This window comes from Psammomys obesus, unplaced genomic scaffold (assembly GCF_907164565.1).
Source record: "Psammomys obesus unplaced genomic scaffold, mPsaObe1.curated_primary_1811, whole genome shotgun sequence".
NCBI lineage: Eukaryota > Metazoa > Chordata > Mammalia > Rodentia > Muridae > Psammomys > Psammomys obesus.
Window position 1 is genome coordinate 19,677,639 of NW_026585894.1, and position 18,615 is coordinate 19,696,253.

Here is an 18,615-nt window from a genome sequence, read left to right on the forward strand (position 1 = left end):
TTCCTTCCTTCCTTCCTTCCTTCCTTCCTTCCTTCCTTCCTTCCTTCCTTCCTTTTCTTCTTTGTTTCACTATGTAGCCCCAGCTAGCCTGGAACAATGTAAAACAGGCTATCCTCAAATTCACTGAGATCTGCTTGCCTCTGCCTCTTGGGTAACAGAATTCTGGGAATACAGGCTTGTGCCATCACACCCAGCAGAAGAAAAGGTTTCTATTTAATGGTGCTAGTATCTATTTAACAAGTACAGCCACTTTGCGAATACCTTCCTTGTCTGAAGATTATAATTCTATCACACCTCTCAGTTCTACTACACATTTCATATTTTTCTTCTCACTCTCATTGCAGGCTTGAGTAACAGCAGTGAGCAGTAACGAAGCCATAGTATGAATGTTATAAGGTCTCAAAATCTCTTCTGAAAAAGACATTAATCCATCATTTTGTAATTTAGCCTGTTGAGGCCTTGTCATCTTGGCATAAATGTAGCCACTTTTGTTTCAGGCCCATCAGAGACATCATCTCAACTTTTTTTTGACGTAAAAGAGTATCTGTACAGGGTCGAGTTGACCGAAAACTATGCATATGTTCGGCATACTCTGAGGCCTTCCTGTCCCTAGAAATATCCCAACCATAAGTGCAGCTGGCCCTAACCATAAACTTTACTTGGGACCAATCAGATTAAAGGTCAGCTAGAACTGCTCGTCTAGTTAGCAAAATAAATAAATAAATAAATAAATAAATAAATAAATAAATAAATAAATAAATAAAAATAAGCTGAGTCAGAACTGACCACCCTGTACCACCATCTGCGCCCCCGCCCCAGCGTATGAGCTAATTATGGTTTTTGCCTTTAGAAAATGGGTTGCTGTCATAGTTAGGCTTCTGAGTCCCCGTGTGTCCCTGATTGCAATCAGTTTGGAAAAGGCTTCCAATAAACCATCCATATCTGAGACCAGAGTCTGAGCGGTTTGGGGTGGCTATTCTTGTACTATAACAAGCCTCATTCAAGTTCTCATGGACAGAACACAGCCAGAATCTTTGCTAGTCCTTGATAGTGTCCATGCCCCAGCCCCAGTCCTCACAAGCTAGGCTTCACTGCCCACATTTGTCCTTACATTCTAGTATTCAAAATTCCCATCAGAATGGCATGCTAAGCTTTTTGTACAACATTCTGGGACTTCTTAGTCCCACCGTTCCACGTTCCTCCCATAAACCGCTTACAAAACGCCTATAAAGTACACAGTCTGATTTCTGACAGCAGCGGCCCTACCCTCTAAGTTCCGGTTTTCCTTGATGGCTAAGCCTGGTTGTGCCGGGGAGTTTTATATCAGCTTGATAAAGCTAGAGTGATCAGAGTGGAGGGAGCCTCAACTGAGAAAATGCTTGTGTAAGCTCAAACTGTGGGCAGACCTGTAGGGCAGATTCTTAATTAGTGATTGATCTCGGTGGGGCCAACCCGCTGTGGGTGGGTCCATGCCTGGGCCAGTGGTCTTGGGTTCTCTAAGAAAGCAGGCTGAGCAAGCCATGGGGAGCAAGCCAGTAAGCAGTGCTACTCCAGTGCCTCTGTCTCAGCTCCTGTCTCCAGGTTCGTGCTTGGTTTTTTGAGTTCCTGTCCTGACTTCCTTCAATGACGGGCTAACGTGGATGTGTGTGCCAAGGAAACCCTTTCCTCCCCAGTTTGCATTTGGTCATGGAGTGTCATCACAGCAATAGTAACCCTAACTAGGACACACCTGGGAAGGGGGGACCTCAATTGAGGAATTGCTTCCATTAAATTGGTCTGTGGGATGTCTGTGGGGGCATTTTCTTGCTTGCTAATTGATAGAAGCACAGATAAGTGATGTTATCCCTAAGTGGGTGGTCCAGGTTGTTTAAGAAAGGTAGTTGATTATCCTATATTGTGTCTAGTATCCACTTATAAGTGAGTATATGCCATGTGTGTCTTTCTGCTTCTGGGATACCTCACTCAGGATGATCTTTTTTAGTTCTCACCATTTGCCTGCAAATTTCAGTCTCCAAATGAGCTCCCTAATAAAGGGAGCAGGGGCTGTCTCTGACATGAACTCAGCGGCTGGCTCTTTGATCACCTCCCCCTGAGGGGGGAGCAGCTTGACCAGGCCACAGAGGAAGACTATGAAAAACAGTCCTGATGAGACCTGATAGGCTAGGGTTAGATGGAAAGGGAGGAGGTCCTCCACTATCAGTGGACTGGGGAAGGGGCCTGGGAGGAGATGAGGGGGAGAGGGAGGGCGGGATTGGGAGGGAATGAAGGTGGGGCTACAGCTGGGATACAAAGTGAATAAATTGTAATAAATAAAAAATTATATTAAAAAAAAGAAAGGTAGTTGAATATGAGCCTGGAATCAAAGTAGTAAGCAGTGCCACTCTGTTAGCTTCTGCTTCAAGCCTTGGGTCCCTGTCTTGGCTCTCCTCAATAATGGACTGTAACCTGTAAGCCAAAATAAACCCTTTCTTCCCCAAGTGGTTTTGGTCGTGGTGGTTACCACAGTAACATAAACCACACTAGGAAGTTACTTTTCTCACTACATGACAAGCACTTTAAGGGAGAAAGGGTTTGTCTCGAAGTTTGAGAGGATTATGGTCTCTCATGGTAGAAAGACGTGACAACGGGAACACGAGGTGCCTGGTTGTAGTGTATACACAGGCAGAAAGCAGAGAGCTTCATGCTGGTCCTTAGAGCTTGTTTTTCCCTTTTATTCAGATCAGGAACCCCAGCCCCTGGGATGGTGCCACCTACATTCAGGGTTGGCTGGCCTCAGTTAAGTCTTTTTGAAGACACCCTGGCAGACACACCAATAGATGTGTTGCTATGGTGATTCCAAATCCAGTCAAATTGCTAATGAAGATTAACCACCACAGTACTTAATAAACAGGGTGTGTGTGATGGTGCAGGGAGGTGATCCTGCTAGTGCTGACAGTGACATTGATAAAGATGGTAAATGACGTCAGTGAAGGACACTCACACTTCCAAGGGGCTACTTGGAAAAGGCTTGAAATGGTTACCTTTGCCACGATTAATATCAGGACTCTGTTAGAGCTGAGACTATTGCTGGGGAGTGGGAGACATGCCTTTATGCCGAAACTTGGGAGGCAGAGATGATTGGATCTCTGTGAGTTCGAGGCCAGCTTGCTTTATAGAAACAATCACTTGGAAAATACAGACGGAAGGAGTAGCCATTGCTCCCAGTGTCCAAGAAGCCACCACAGTCCATGTTTGACTCTGTGCTGGTTAGTTTTTGTCAACTCGACAGAAGCTAGCATGACTTGGGGAGACAAAATCTCAAATGAGGCGTTGCATCGGTCAGATAAGCCTGTGGGGAAGTCTGTGGGGAGTTTTCTTGACTAATGAGTGATATAGGGCCGGTCCCATCCTCCTGTGGGTGGTACCACCCTTGTTCACGAAGTTCTAGGTAGTAGGAGGAAGCAAGCCGAAGAGGGTACCTCAGCTGAGAAAATGGCTCTATCAGATTGGCCCTGTACCCAAGTCCATGGGGGCAATTTCTTGATTAATGATTGATGTGGACAGGCCCAGCCTGCCATAAGCAGTACCATCCCCCAGGCAGGTGGTCCTGGGTTGTTTAAGAGAGCAGCCTGAGCAAGGCATGGAAAGAAAGCCAGTGAGCAGCACTCCCTCCGTGCCCTTTGCTTCGGCTCTGTGTCCTGGTTCTCTCCCATGAGTCCCTACCTTGGCTTCCCTAAACAGTAGACCCTAACCTATAAGCAAAAGAACCCTTTCCTTCCCAAGTTGCTTCTGGTCATGGTATTTAATCACAGAAAGCAAACTAGAACAGACTCTTTCCGTAGGGTTGGATTGGGACTTTCTTGCCTCTAAGACCACAAAACAGCTTCCTTTATCATCCTCACCAGTAGATGCGAAACACACCCAGATTTCAGGATGTGACAGAGTTGTACCCTGGAATGATTTTGTAACTCTGTCCATCAAAACATCCATAAGAAATGCCTGACCTGGGGACACAGCTCTGTGGTTCAGCATTTGCCTTAGCAAGCATGAGGCCCACATGGGCAAGAAAACAAGAAAGCCCTTGCCTGATACACAGTTGCCGTATTGTGTGATTTCAGCCGAGCGTAGTGGTGCACACCTGTGATTAAGCACTCAAGGGGCCAAGCCTGACTGTACAGTAAGACCATGGCTCAAAAGAGAAGAAGAGGGGAAGGGAAGAGAAGGGGGAGGAAGAAAAAATAAAAAACAACCCTTGGATTTGGAAGCAGAGGCTCATCTCACCCCCTTCTCAAAAGCATCCCCACGTTCCGTCCCTCCCACCTGCAGCTGCTGCCTCAAGATGAGGTCTGCTCCCTGAGCTCTCAGAGGCTCCAGTCCCTGGCCTGCTCCAAGCAAGCTCTGCCTTCATTTGTTTCCCTGGAGGCTCTCACCTCAAAGCAGTTGGATGAACTAAACCCTATACTCCCTCCCTTCTCATCTTCCCTTTCCACCTCTCATCTGAAAAAAATAAAAATAAAAATAAAAATAAAAATAAATATTAGAGGGATCCCCAAAAGTTGAATGCTTCTGACTGCAAAGAGAATGTCTCTGATCAAAACTGCTGGCAAGCGAAGTGCCTGAGAAAGGTTTACAAATGTTTCTGTCGGGTGATGTGTGTGAGAGGTGGAAAGCGTGCGCACACGGAGACACAGAGGATGGGTCCCGATTCTCCATAAGTCACCCTTGGCAGGCCTGCAGAACACACAATCAATCACCTCCCTGAGTGAGGGAGAGGCTGGGAATACGCTGATTCATCAGATTAGCCAAGAATGGCAGCAATAGAGTGATCACCTCCGCTTTGGATGCCACACAGGCCACCGGCTGCCCAAGAAGGAAGGCTGGCTTCTGTTTGCCTGTGAGCCAGGACATCCCTCAGACCTTGTGGCCTGAGAAGGTCCTTATCCCTTTTTGGATAAGGCTTTCTTGTGTCCCGGGAGAGGGTGACTTCCCTATGAAAGAAAATCTTACACAGGGCCCACCGACGACTCTGAGGCAGGCTGCTTTCCTTATAAATCCATGGACAAATGGAACTACAGGGACCCTGCATTGTCCAATGTTTGTCCCACTTTTGCTCCATGGAAACCTTCGTCCTACCTTAAAGTTGCATCTCTGAGGTCTAGCCTAAAGCCAAGGGGACCTTAGAAAGCCTGCCCTACAAGCAGCTGCTTTTCATTTGGGCCCTAGATTTGGGTTTCCTAACAGCCCACTATAGCAAACGGAGGCAGGAAAGCTGGCTTGGAAAGCAGGCTGCTTTTGTGGGTCCCCCACACTTGCCCCAGATAAAGCTGCTGTAAGTGAGGGCGCAGTGACACCACTGAACTAGACTGCTCCGTTGGTAGAAAGAAAGGTTTATTAGGGACTCACACTACCAAAGCTGGAGGGAGGAGGCAGAAAGAAGAGAAAAGAAGATTGAAAAGCAAGCAAATTAGGGTGGGGTCTTTGAGATGATGCAGGCTGTGAGGGCTGGCCAGGAACTAGATGCCCTTGCCCAAGGTTGCTGACCTTTGATTCAGATTAAGGGAGGTCCTGGTAAATGGAAACTGAATTACCTACGCTTTAGTAATAAATGTAGATGTACACCTCATCCAATATTCAGAAATTTCTTAGCAGCTGGATAAGAAGCTGGATACAGGAATTAGGTTATTGTGTAATTTAAATGCTGACTTCTGTACCTCCCCCCCCCCCCCAGATCTGGTTGTACTCCTTGTTCTGATAACCTCCTATCTCAATGTTGTGTAAATACTGCTCCCCAACTGACCCCTGGTATGCCAATAAGGAAGCTTACAGCCAATCACTGAGCAGGAAAGAGAATAGGGCTGATGCCCAAGGTGGGGCACCAAAATGTTATGGTTATTTTTAAAAAACTGTTTGTGGGAGCTGGAGAAATGGCTCAGAGGTTAAGAGCACTGTCTGTTCTTCCAGAGATCCTGAGATCAATTCCCAGCAACCACATGGTGGCTCACAACCATCTTTACTGAGATCTGATGCCCTCTTCTGGTGTATAGGTGTACATGCAGATAGACCACTCGGGTGTGTGTGTATATATATATATATGTGTGTGTGTGTGTGTGTGTGTGTGTGTGTGTGTGTGTGTGTTAAATAAATAAGCTGCCTTTAAAAAAAACTGTGCTTATTTCTCAGTTTTCTCTTAACCTGGATATCATACAAATAATTGAGACTCTACTATATTATTTTAACAAGCTTCACAGCACAAAAACTGATGTAGATAATTTCCCCATTGAGACTATTCCCTGTGTCCTAGTTCATGATAAAAGAGAGGCAATGAAATTATTTACATGATGAAAGAATTCAGAACATTGGCAGATTGGGAAACTTCATGTGACACCATTTCAACAGTGATTTCAGTCCACATACTTTCCAGGAATGTCGCCATCCTTAAATAATAAATATTTTTTGTTGTCTAGAACTACTTTGGTTCTTCCACATTCTGAAAGAAGAGCTTTGTCTCCAAATTTCACATTGGCTAGTTGAATATCTCCACCCTTTCCTTTTATGCCTGATCTTACAGCCACTACTGGCAAAGTTGCTGGCAATACTTTTCTGAAAGCATAATGTCACTTTGATTACAGTTTCAGCGGCACTCCTTTCAAGCAATACACTGTCAACGAGCAGAAGAAACTTTCCAAAAGCTTGTTTGGCTATGACTTGCTGCCACAGCTCTGGACCCTGCACTCCGGCCACTGCAAGGAGAGTCCTTGGCATTGTCTTAATTAACTGATGTGGGAGGACACAGCCCACTATGAGTGGCACAATTCCCTAGGCAAGGGATTTTGAACTGTTTAAGAATGAAGAAACTGAGTTAAGCACAAGAAAGCAAGCAAGGGATCATGCATGCTGTGGTGGTCTGAATGAAAATGACCCCATAGGCTCGTAGGAAGTGGAACTATTAAGAGGTGTGGCCATATTGGAGTATCTCTTTTCCTGCTGCCTGCTGATCCAGATATAGAACTCTCAGCTACCTCCACAAAAATGTCTGCCTGCATGCCATCATGCTTCCCATCATGATGATCATGGATCAAACCTCTGAACTATAAGCCAGCCCCAATGAAATGTTTCCTTATAAGAGTTGCCATGGTTATGGCATACTGCTGCAATCGCTGCAAGTTCATGACAACAACGAAACAAAACAAAGCACTGTTTTCTTGAAGCCGCCCACTACATCTGGCTCTCACAGTCCCTCCATGACTCTGAGTCTTAAGGGAAAGGGCACCGATTGTGGGTCTCTGTGCTAATTGGCATCTCCTAAAAAGACTCCCCAGCCTTGTTATCTAAGATTACATACAGATTTCTTTCCCACGCCCTTGAATTTGGACCCAAAGTGATGGATGTGACCCCCCATGCCAAGTCCAGGCCTCGGCCATGGGGACCTGGCAGCTAAGGTTTCTTGTTCCCTTGGCAGCCAGCTGTCGTATAAAGAGATCTTGCTACTGTGCTGGAAAGTGAGGCATCATGGAGGGAGAAAGGCCTGGGAGATGTGAGAGGCAGAGAAGCCCACCAAGCCCTTGACTCTCTCTGTTCAGGTGCTGAGGGTTCCATACACTTGAGGGAAGTGACCATGTTGGCTGCCCCAGTGACAGCTCCCAGGCACTGGCAGTTGTACCATGGGGATCAGCCCAGCTAATACTGTGTGGAACAAAGCTGCCCAATCAGCCTACGGAATTGGAGGGAACAAGCACTGTTGTTTGAAGCCATGACATTTGGAAGTGGACTGTGGATTGTACAGCAGAGGGTTCCAAGGCCCCAGGCCTGGCCTGAGAGAAGCTCTTGGGGCCATACCTGCCCTAGTGCCAGGGAAGCCAGCTGTTGGCCCCAATCCAGGAAAAGTGAGTCTACCCTTTCAGCCCTTATTTTCTTGAATGAAAAAGGACCTGCCAGTATTTGCTTCTTCCAAGGCCACGTGAGGTGAAGTCCAAGTGTGAGGAAAGTCAATCTTCAGAGTTCTCTTAGAAGTCTGGTGTCTCCCTTGTCTTGCCCATTGTCATTAGTCCATCTATGAAAGTTAATCCGATGAAGTCTCTTTCCCCTGTAGCATCCTGTTTGATTTCCGTGATGAGGGTGCTTTCCCTAACCAAGTCAATACCGGGATCACCATGAGCCCTCAAAATCTGAGGACTTCTTATTTCATGCTGGCAGGAGGGATGAACTACCTTGGACCATTTTAAAATGCAGCTTCTGAATTCTTTGTTGTACTTTCTCATCAAAGTTAGGCTTGATAGCCAAGCATGGTGGGTCACACATATAATCTCAGCACTTGGGAGGTGAAACCAGAAAGATCATCTTCAAGGTTCAAGACCATCCTCTGCTACCTAGTGAGGCCAGTGTAGAATATGTAAGACCCTATGTCAAAAACAAAACAAAACAACAACAACAAAAACAGATGATAGATAGATAGACAGACAGACAGATAGATAGATCGATAGATAGAGGAATGGAGGTCTAACCAAATACCTGTTAGCCTAGCTACTCCGGGGCCTGGAACAGGAAGACTACTTGAACCTAGGAGTTCAAGGCCAGCCTAGGCAACATAGCAAGATCCTGTCTCTTAAGAAACAAAACAGGAAAAGGAAAGACTCAAAACCTGTCTCCCTTTCTTTCAAAATCTGAGTAGGTCTGCCCATGGCTGTGTTGGCCTATATGGTATGACACGTATAATACAGAACGACTGCTAAGACTGTCTAGCTGGAAAAGGCCATAAAGCCTCCTTCTGTGTCTCTTAAGAAAATCTCTGGGAATAAGCTGGGACAGTAATGCTGAAACTGGAGTGCTGGGCAGACAGTCCAGGCAAGGAAGCAGGCATGTGAGTGAAGCCATCTTGGACCTCCCCACACCCCAAACCCCAGGTTATCTGCCATTCAGTTGTCTCAGCCAATGTCTCAAGGAACTAAACTGCCTAGCTGTGCTCTGTCTGAATTCCTGCCTCAAACCTCCCCACTCTCACACAATCAAATAGGGTGGTTTATATTATTGTATTTGGGGTGGTTTCTTTTTTAATATTTTATTTGTGTGCATTGGTGTTTTGCCTGCATGTATGTCTATGTGAGGGTATCAGATTCCCTCAAACTGGAGTAATAGATAGTTGTGAGCTGCCACGTGGGTGCTGGGAACTGAAACTGGGTCCTCTGGGAGAGCTTCCAGTACTCTTAACTGCTGAGCCATCTCTCTAGCTCCCTGACTTTTTTTTTTTTTTTTGAGACAGGTTTTCTCTGTGTAGCCTTGGCTGTCCTGGACTTTGGAGAACAGGCTGACCTTGAACTCACAGAGATCTGCCTGCCTATTGCTCCCAAGTGCTGGGATTATAGGAGTGCACCACCACCCAGATTGGGGTGGTTTCTTAGGCAGCAACTAAGATGGGAAGACTACTCCAAATAAAGATATGGTGGATGAAACCACAGGTCCATGGAGTAGGCCCCGGCCTAAAAGAAGCCACAAGCAAACTTTGTACAAAGTGCCAAGTTGCACTCTCGGCGAAGCTCCCCATGCCTCAGTAAGGGCAGACACCTCAGTCAGGGGGCCCAAGGAACTCAACAGAAAGACTGGGCCTTAAATCATGTGCTATGTTTTAGTAAAAATAGCTTCAGATCTCCAAAACCAACTCCCCAAATGAAGACAGGTCTATCACATCCATTGGTTGGTTGATTGGTTGTTGATTAAGGCAGGGTCTTACAATATATCCCAGGCTGGCTCAGAAGTCATTGTGACTACATACTTGTAAACTTTCTGCCTTAGCCTCCTGTGTCCTGGCATCTTAAGCCTACATGGCTTTTCTTTTTTAATAAAAGATCTCAGCAATTTCTCCATATGCATATAGATTTATTGCATTCTTTTTAAAGATCTCTTTTGTGTGTGTGTGTGTGTGTGTGTGTGTGTGTGTGTGTGTATGTCTGTGCATGGGTATGTGCGTATAAATGTAGGTGTCCACGGAGACCAGAAGATGGCATTAGAACCCCTAGGTGGTTGTGAACATGGGTGCTGGGAACCCAACTCTGGTCCTCTGAAAGAACAGGAAGAACTCTTGACTGATGAGCCATCTCTAGCCCCCACTACATCCGTTTTGTTTTGTTTTGTTTTGTTTTGTTTTGTTTTGTTTTGTTTTGTTATGTTTTGTTTTGAGACAAGGTTTCTCTGTGTAACCTTGGCACTCCTGGACTTACTCTGTAGACCAGGCTGGCCCAGATCCCCACTACATCCTTTTAAAACTTTTTGTCCTTTTCAGTTTTGAAAAAAGATAAATAAACATTTCTTTTGTATGTTCTTGTGTAGACACATGTATGTTAGAGCATGATTCCGGGGAGCTGGCCCACGGGTTTCTATCCGATTGTCCTGTGTCTGCTTATCATCTTAATGAAGCAGTGCTGGGATTACAGATGTTTGCCACTCCTTCTGGGGACTGAGCTCTTTCTGCATCTCCATGTGCGCTTCCTCGCTGATGAGCCCCACTCAAGCGGAAGAAATAGAGAGAAAGGCCACAGCAGCCACTGCATCATGTTGGACCATTTAACTCATCATTTCCCATCCTCAGGGCCTCCTGACGCTCCCTAATCTAGGTGCTGCTGGAAGGCGGCCTTTGATGAACCCCAGTGAACACCAGTGGCAGCAGCGCTGGACCATGCTTGGCTCAGCTCTGGGCCAATAAACACAAATCTTGCCAAACCTGAAAGTCCAGTCATGGGAGAGCTCTGAGCCAAGCTTTGGTTCCCCTCATCCAACAGCTCTAATCACATGGGCTGTTGAATAGTCAATGTTTTTTTTTTTCGGGGGGGAGGGGGCTTTGAACTTACTGAACCATCCAAGTGAGTCACTGTAATGCAGTTTCCTCTTCCTAATACCCAAGTCCCTTCCCCCCCCCCCCCCCCCCAAAAAAAAAAAAAAAAACAACTCTGCAAGGCAGAGGCTACAAAGGACCTTGTTGCCTAGCAACAGGAGTGAAGCTAATCAACACAGCTCTGAATATTAATATTTTTCCAAAACACGACTTATCCTGAAATTGTGCGGCAAATGCAAGGCCTTCCTTTCAATATAAACAGTCATTTAAAAAAAAACATCTATAATTAATTTCGTGATGTGTGCTCATTTCCTTCACTGGCGGATTAGCCTTGTTAAATAATAACCGCAAGGCCTTTGTGCAGCACATTGAATTGGAGCTTGGTAATTCTGTAGGCCTCGAAAAGTCACTGTGAGAGTGGATGGAGCCAGTGTTTAAAGAGCTTAGGTCCGGCAAAGCCTAATTCAAGGGCCTTTCTCCTCCAAATGAGTTTTCTCTTATTCTTCAACCTGACTGTAATCCGTGATGGAACCATCCTGAACCTTAGTCTCTTCATCTAGGCCACAGGGACAGTGAGACGTTAGAGTGTGTTAGTCCTTAGTGACCCTGAGGCTCTAGCCTAGGAGCCGTGCATGAGGAATTAACAGCTCCTCTGTATTTTCATCTCTTCTTAAAGGTGAGCATGACAGGAAAGGGAAGAGAGAGAACAGAGATCGGGCTGGTGAGGGCTACTTAAGAAGGCAGGAATGTGGCTCAGCAATGGATTGCTTGTCTAGCCTGTACCACACCCTGGCTTTGCTAAAGGGCATAAGGGCAGAAAAGTCCCTGGGAGGGTGGGCGGAAAGCAAGGGCTGGCCTGTCTTCTACCTGCATGCAACACTGGGGGCAGGTCATACTACAGAGGGTATCTCTTCCGTTCCCTCTGAGCCAGGTAGGTCCTACCCATCACAGTGAGACAGGGGGATCTCAGGAGCCTAGCACCCTTTGAACTTGGTTGGAACCGGCTCCTGTAATCATGTCAAGATGGTGCCTCACAGATGTGCCAGAGATCAAGAGTCAAAACGCTTGGATCCCAAAGGGCATGCTCCTGGTTTCTATAATCACGGCATGCGAAGGGTGATGTGGATACAAGCAGCATCTTCAGGCATCTCTTCCTGTTTCTCTCTCTCTCTCTTTCTCTTTCTCTCTCAGCTCTCCATCCTACTGTGACATCACGAGACAGGCTCTTCCATCAAGCACATATCCCAAACCAAAAAAAGTCATTCATCCTCATGGCTTGTAGGGTCCCAGTTCTGGAAACTCCAATAGAGAGCATTTGAGGGGCAGAGTAGCCTTGGGCCACCAGAACCAATCGTTGTGACCGAAAACACAGAGTATTGGGGGGGGGGGGGTGGAGTTGTCTTTGAAATGGGATCTCATATATCCGGGGGTAGCCTCAAACTGACTATGTAATAGAGGGTGAGATGACCTTGAGGTTCTGATCTTCCTGCTTCTGCCTCCCAAGTATTGGGATGACTGGCTTTTCTGTGGTACCAAGGATCAAATCCAGGGGGGCTCTGTGCATCCTCTGCAAGCACTCTACCAACTGAGCTGCGCCCCCATAGGCATGCCAGATACAAGGGATACCCACTCACCTTTGGATTTCAGACACACTATTTTGAGCTTAAGTATATTCTGATGATTTCATAAGACATACTAACAAAATTCCTTGCTACCCAGGTGTGGTGCTCAAATCCTAGCACTCGGAAGGCTGAGGCCAGAAGACCATGAAGAATTCGAGGCTAGCACGGTCTACCTAGTGACTTTTTGAGGCCAGCCTGGGCTACGGAATAAGACTCTGTCTCCAAATCGCAGGGAAAAAAAAATGTTAAAGTTGCTTTTCTAAAATTCAAATGTCGGGGAGATGGTTCAGTAGTTAAGAACGCTGGCTGCTCTTGTAGAAGACCCAGGCTCAGTTCCCAATACCCACATGGCAGCTCACAACTGTCTGCAGCCCCAGTTCCAGGTGATCTGACACCCTCACCAATACACATAAAATAAAAATAAATAAGTTTAAATTTTTTTTAAAAAAAAATTCAAATGTCACCAAACATGCTGTGTTTCTAGTTGCTAAAATAGGTACTCTTTCCTCCTATTGAGTGGATGGGGGAGGGCATGTGACTAGAAGGTCAGATGACCCTCGTAGGACCCTCCTGGATGTCCCTGTTCTGCAGAGAACTGTGGGCGCTCAGTTTAAAAGTTCTTGGGAGCACAGTGGAGGCCAGGCAGTCCTGGAAGAGGTGGCTGGCCTGACTCAGGGAAGCCTCAAGCCTGGCTGGCACCTGGTTGCTGCTTTGAGCACAGGGTATATAAACAGGGCATGGGGCCTAGTTTTTCCAAGAACTAGGTGGTTCTTTGAACGGAGGTCACTCAGAAGTCATCTTGAGTAACATCTGTCCTATGCATGGGCTCCACTACAGATGGAGCCCCTCCCTCCTTTTCCAAACCAGACCCTAGGCACTTCCTTCTTGGCACTGTTGCTCTTGCTTGCATTGCTGGGCACTTTTCTCTCTGTTCAACTCCTACCTATCCTTCCACACCCGGCTCCCCATCACCCTTCTCTCAAAGTCCTCTTTGATTTCTCCCAATTAAGTATTGGTATGTTGCCTTTTCTTGTGGCTTACCCTTTTTATCATGGCTATGATCTTATCCCCAATTAGACTGTGAGTTCTTCAGAGGTGAGGCCCATGGCTGGTATTTACAATAAATCCCCATGATACCTTGCACCATGTAAACAATCGATATTTGTTAATCAATTTGTTGGTCATCTGCTGAAAAGGCAGTTACGCATATAAGCAAAATTCACTTCCCGGGAATTTACTGTCCTTGATGAAAGAAAAGCAGATTTCTTTCTAATGGTGTGGAGTAGGGGTTCAAATCAAACAGGTCCTCATTAACTGAGCTCCCATCTCTAAAACTTGCTATTCACAAAGTAATACAGACTTCTCAAATTATTTGCTTATATGAATTAGAGTTGATTCAGAGTTATTTTCTGATGCTAACATTTGTGCTCAGTTGCTTTCTGATGGATTTTTGAAATGAAAAAGGAAATTATAGAATCGTTGCCATCATGACAGCAAGATGGCCCACTGGGTTCACAAACAAGCCTGATGGTTTGAGTTTGATTCCCAGACCCCACATGGTAGAAAGCTTGTCCTCTGATTGACACACACACACACACACACACACACACACACACACACACACACTCTGTCTCTCTCTCTCTCTCTCTCTCTCTCTCTCTCTCTCTCTCTCTGGCCCTTATGTGGAAGTCAGAGGACAACTTTCCAGAGTCAATTCTGAACTTTTACCGTGTGGGTCTAGGAATCAAACTTGGGTCATCAGGCTTGGTAGAACATGCTTTGAGGCATCTCTCAAGCTGAGCCTTATTTTTAAGATCTTGGGTTTCTGAATTCCTGGGCTAGATAATGCTCAGCCATGTGCTGGAAACATTACCCATAGGGCAGCAGCTGGTACTAAATCAGAGCTATCAAGCAAAGGAAGCCCCAGGTCAGGTCTGGAGATCGGACAACAGGAGCCCCTTTGATGTGAAAGTTTACAGCATTGCCACCTTGCAGCTGACTCATCTTTTGATTTGAACTATGTTCAAAGAGAACATTTCAAACTTTGTGCAGACTTTAGGCCAGCAACTACTTACTTTGACCCTGGCCAGAGGATCTGCCCCTCAGCCAACCTGACTTTACCCCAACCTAGAAACCTATCTCTGCTCCCTGCCTGCCCTTGCAGAAACCAATGCTTCTGCAGACAGAAGAAAAAAAAAAAAAAAGATCTGATGTGCATACAAATAGAATGAATTCCTCTCACCTTTGTCTATTGTCTGAGTTTACACAAGGACAGACATGGGTTCTTCTAGAGGCAGACCTTAAGATTTAAGTGCAAAGGCAGTGATGTCTCAATATCTGTCACGGACTAGTTCAAGGGCACCCATGTCAGATACCCAAATTTCAGAGGCTCAAGTCCTCTGATAAAAATGGCATAGTACTTGCATAGAACTTATTAGCATACACAATACTCATCCTCCTGGATAGTTTATGCTTTGGGTTTGTTTTTTGGTTGGTTGGTTGGTTGATTGGTTGGTTGGTTGGTTGGTTGGTTTTTCGAGACAAGGTTTCTCTGTGTAGCCCTGGCTATCCTGGACTCACTTTGTAGATCAGACTGACCTCCAAGTCACAGAGATCCTCCTGCCTCTGCCTCCCTGAGTGCTGGGATTGCAGGTACGTAACAGTGTACCCAGCTTATGCTTTATTTATTTATTTTTATTCCATTATTGATTGCGTGTATATGTGTGCAGGCATGGGCGCACCCATATTATGGAGGTCAGGCGACAACTTGCAGGGATTGTTCTGATCTAATTCCATGTGGGTCCTGGGGATCGAGCTCTATAGTCAACAGGCTTGTCATCTAGCGCCTTTACTCGCCATCCCCCATTCCCCCTTTCAGCTCATCTCTAGATGATTTCTAAAACACAATACCATATAAACGTCATGCAAATAGTTTTTATTCTGTATTGTTTAGGAGGAAATGACAAGAAAAAGAATCTGATCATGCTCAGTGCAGGCAATTGTTTTCCCGGATACGCTTGACCCTCGGTTGATTGAATCCACGGATATGTAGCCCTCGGATGTAGAGATCTGACTGGGGTTTGCTTGGGAGGGAAATGAAACATGGAAGGACCACTGCCAATACAGGGCCATGAACATCAAGTCATTTACAGCCATGGGCAGCTCGGGGGGGGGGGGTGTCCCCATGAGAGAACCAAGCCAAGCTGGGTGGGAAGCCTTCAACTTGCCTAATTTTCTGAGTGTGGGCCAGGGGTATGAAACAAAAGAATACAGCCCTCAGGCAAAGAGTTGCAGATGTGAACATCACTGGAGCTTTTAGGGTGAAAGCAACCCCAACAAGGTAGGCCGGGCTTGGCCACCCATCTTCAGTGCACCAACACAAGGCAAGGACAGTGAAAAGCAGAGTGGAGATTTATTCAGTGTGGCCACGTTGGGAAGAGGAATAAGTAAGAGACCCGGTGACCTCAAATCCACCTTTGGAATCCTGACATAAGATTTAGCAAGAAGGCAAGAGGGATTTTTAAATAAACATCCCTGGTCAAGGCATGGTTCCACCCATCGTTGACTCCTCCCTGTCTCAGCTCGGGTTTGTTCCTACAAGATAGTATGAGAGAAGTGTGTGAATTATCTTGAGAGGAGGTCAGGCACCCCTTCTGGCTGGTACCAGTGCCTCAGACTTCCCTTCTCCCACCATGAGATTCTTGAGGAAAATTTGTTTAGGGCCCTTTTTGTTTTTGTTTTTGTTTTTCGGTAGCCTAAGTCCTTTTTGTTTGCTTATTGTTGTTGTTTTCTGAGACTAGGGGCTCTCTATGTAGCCCTGGATCTCCTAGAATCCATTCTATAGAGCAGGCTGGCTTTGAGCCCAGCATAAGTGTCTTTCTTTAAACTTGTCCCGATGAGAGACTGTGTTGAGGGATGTCTGTCTGTTGGGAAGGAAGACTGGGAAGAATAAGTTAAGGGTGGATATGATCAATATTTGAAATTGTCAAACAAACAATGAATGAATGAATGAATGAATGAATGAGGGAATAGAGAAACCCACAAATATCTCCCCACCTAAGCTAGGACTGTAGGTCAGTGTACACACAAATAAATGAACAAATCAGTTAGAGAAAGGGTTTACTTTAGCTTACAGTTGATCATAGCAGGGAAAGCACAGCAGCAGGAGCTTGACAGAATTGGTCCCGTTACATTTATAGTCAAGGTGGAGAGGATTCCCTCTACAGTTCAGGATTCCCTGCCTAGGGAATAGTGCCACTGACGGTGGGCCGGTCTTTTTTAGCTCAGTTATCATATGCAAGATAATCCCCTACAGGTAAGCCATCTAAATTTCCTTCCCAGGTGAGTCTCGAGCATGCCAAGTTGACAATTAAAACTAATTATCACATTGATGAAAGGGCATGGTAGACAATGACCGGTTCTCAAAGAAATGGAATGCTTGTGGATATTACTGTCACTGACTTCTCAGCACGACTCAAAGCGCTTCAAAGGCAAGATTAGTAACTAGCTTAGGACAGTATACACTAAAGGCACTCAGTCTGTTGCTTAATTATTTATTCAAGAACCTACCCACAGAGGCCATAGTAGTCCATGGGAATGGGACATGCACCCTTGTCTGGTTAAACTCACGTTTCAAATAAATGGGAAGCCAGCCACTTAGAGTATGTTTCACCCACAGTACCTAAAGCTCCTCCCTCTCATGGTATTAACTGTCTCAGGATTTCTGGTTACTTTCTCCATCTGTAAAACATCTCTTGGCTCTCTGGAGAAACCCAGACTCCTGAGGATAGGGAATTTATTTTAGAGCTCTTGGTATCCACCTAGTCTCAATTTAGTGTCTCCCTCAGCTTCCATCTCTGTAAAATGGGTATAAGGACTGTGCCTGGAAGGTTGTTTTGAAGCATCACGCCTGTCATAAATTTGAAACTCCTTTGTGCTGATAAGAAAATACCTAAAATTATTAGTCTTGAAATTGGATACCCAAATAGGTGATGAACATGTTGGAATGTTGAGCTTCTGTTTTCTTATCTATAAAATGGGGGTAATAGTATTACTCACCTAGACGATAATATTTAAGCTCATATATAAATAAATATTCATGTAAGGATCCCAAACCCAGGGCACAGGAAATTACAAGCAGACTATCAATCTTGACTACAGAAATGGATTCATTATGGCCCTAAAGAAGCTTAAACTTCTGGATCTGTGGTGCTTAGTTTTAACCATCACCTTGACACGGGACAACCTGGAATCACCTGGAAGAGGTCTTACTGAGGAATTGGCTAGCTCAGGTTGGCCTAGAGGCGTGTTGGTGGAGCACCGTCTTGATTCCTAATTGATATTGAAAGCCCCAAACTATTACGAGTAGCAGCATTCTCCAGGCAGGGCTTCCTAGACAGTGTGAGAAAGGGGGAAGCTGGATGAGAGCAAGCAAGGATCCATGCATTCTCTCTCTCTTTCCCCATGATGTTTCAAGCTCCCTGAAATAAGTGATTGTAGCCTGTAATTAGAAGCCAAATGAACCCTTTCTTCCCTATATATATATATATATATTTTTGGTCAGGGTGTTTGTCACCGCTATTGAAGTCACATCCCTTCAGTAAGGGTAGTCTCTTCCAGTCCTGGCTTAGGAACAGCAGGGTACTTAATGTTTTGTACACACCGCCACTGGTTTCCAGTTTGAGTTCTTCATCAGCTCTTTCCCTGGATAACTAGGGTAAGAATATCTCTTTGGGGTCTGACTCAGGCAAGTGAAGTGAGGATATGATGACATTTTGCTCACGGGTGTGCAGCCCTTCCCAGCACTGCTGATTACCATTGCAGTTCAGACTTAGCCTTGGGGGGGGGGGGGGCGGGTGGGTAGAGCACTTGCCGGGCAGAAAAAGAAGCCCTGTGTTTAGTCTCCTGCACCCCATAAACTGGGTATGGTTCAGGAAGGGTGGAATCATCTGGGGGTTTCTCTCTCACACACACATGCACACACACATCTTGTGGTCGATGGAGCTACTGCCTGAGACCTCAGTTGGATGACTGCGGCCTCTTCGTCTGACCTGGGCTTCTTTGCAGCCTGACGAGAGGGTTCCTACCCTATCCTACGACAGAGGCAGAGTGTAAACTGCAGTGCCTTATATGACCTTTGACATCACGTGGTATCACCTGCTATCTCGCAGACGCTCCTGAGAGGAAAGAAGA

General features: G+C 45.8%; 1 pseudogene; it reads right to left on the minus strand.

The window, feature by feature from the left end:
- Window positions 1-6,380: 6,380 nt before the first annotated feature.
- On the minus strand, window positions 6,381-6,741 carry LOC129670953 (10 kDa heat shock protein, mitochondrial-like; annotated as a pseudogene).
- Window positions 6,742-18,615: the final 11,874 nt, after the last annotated feature.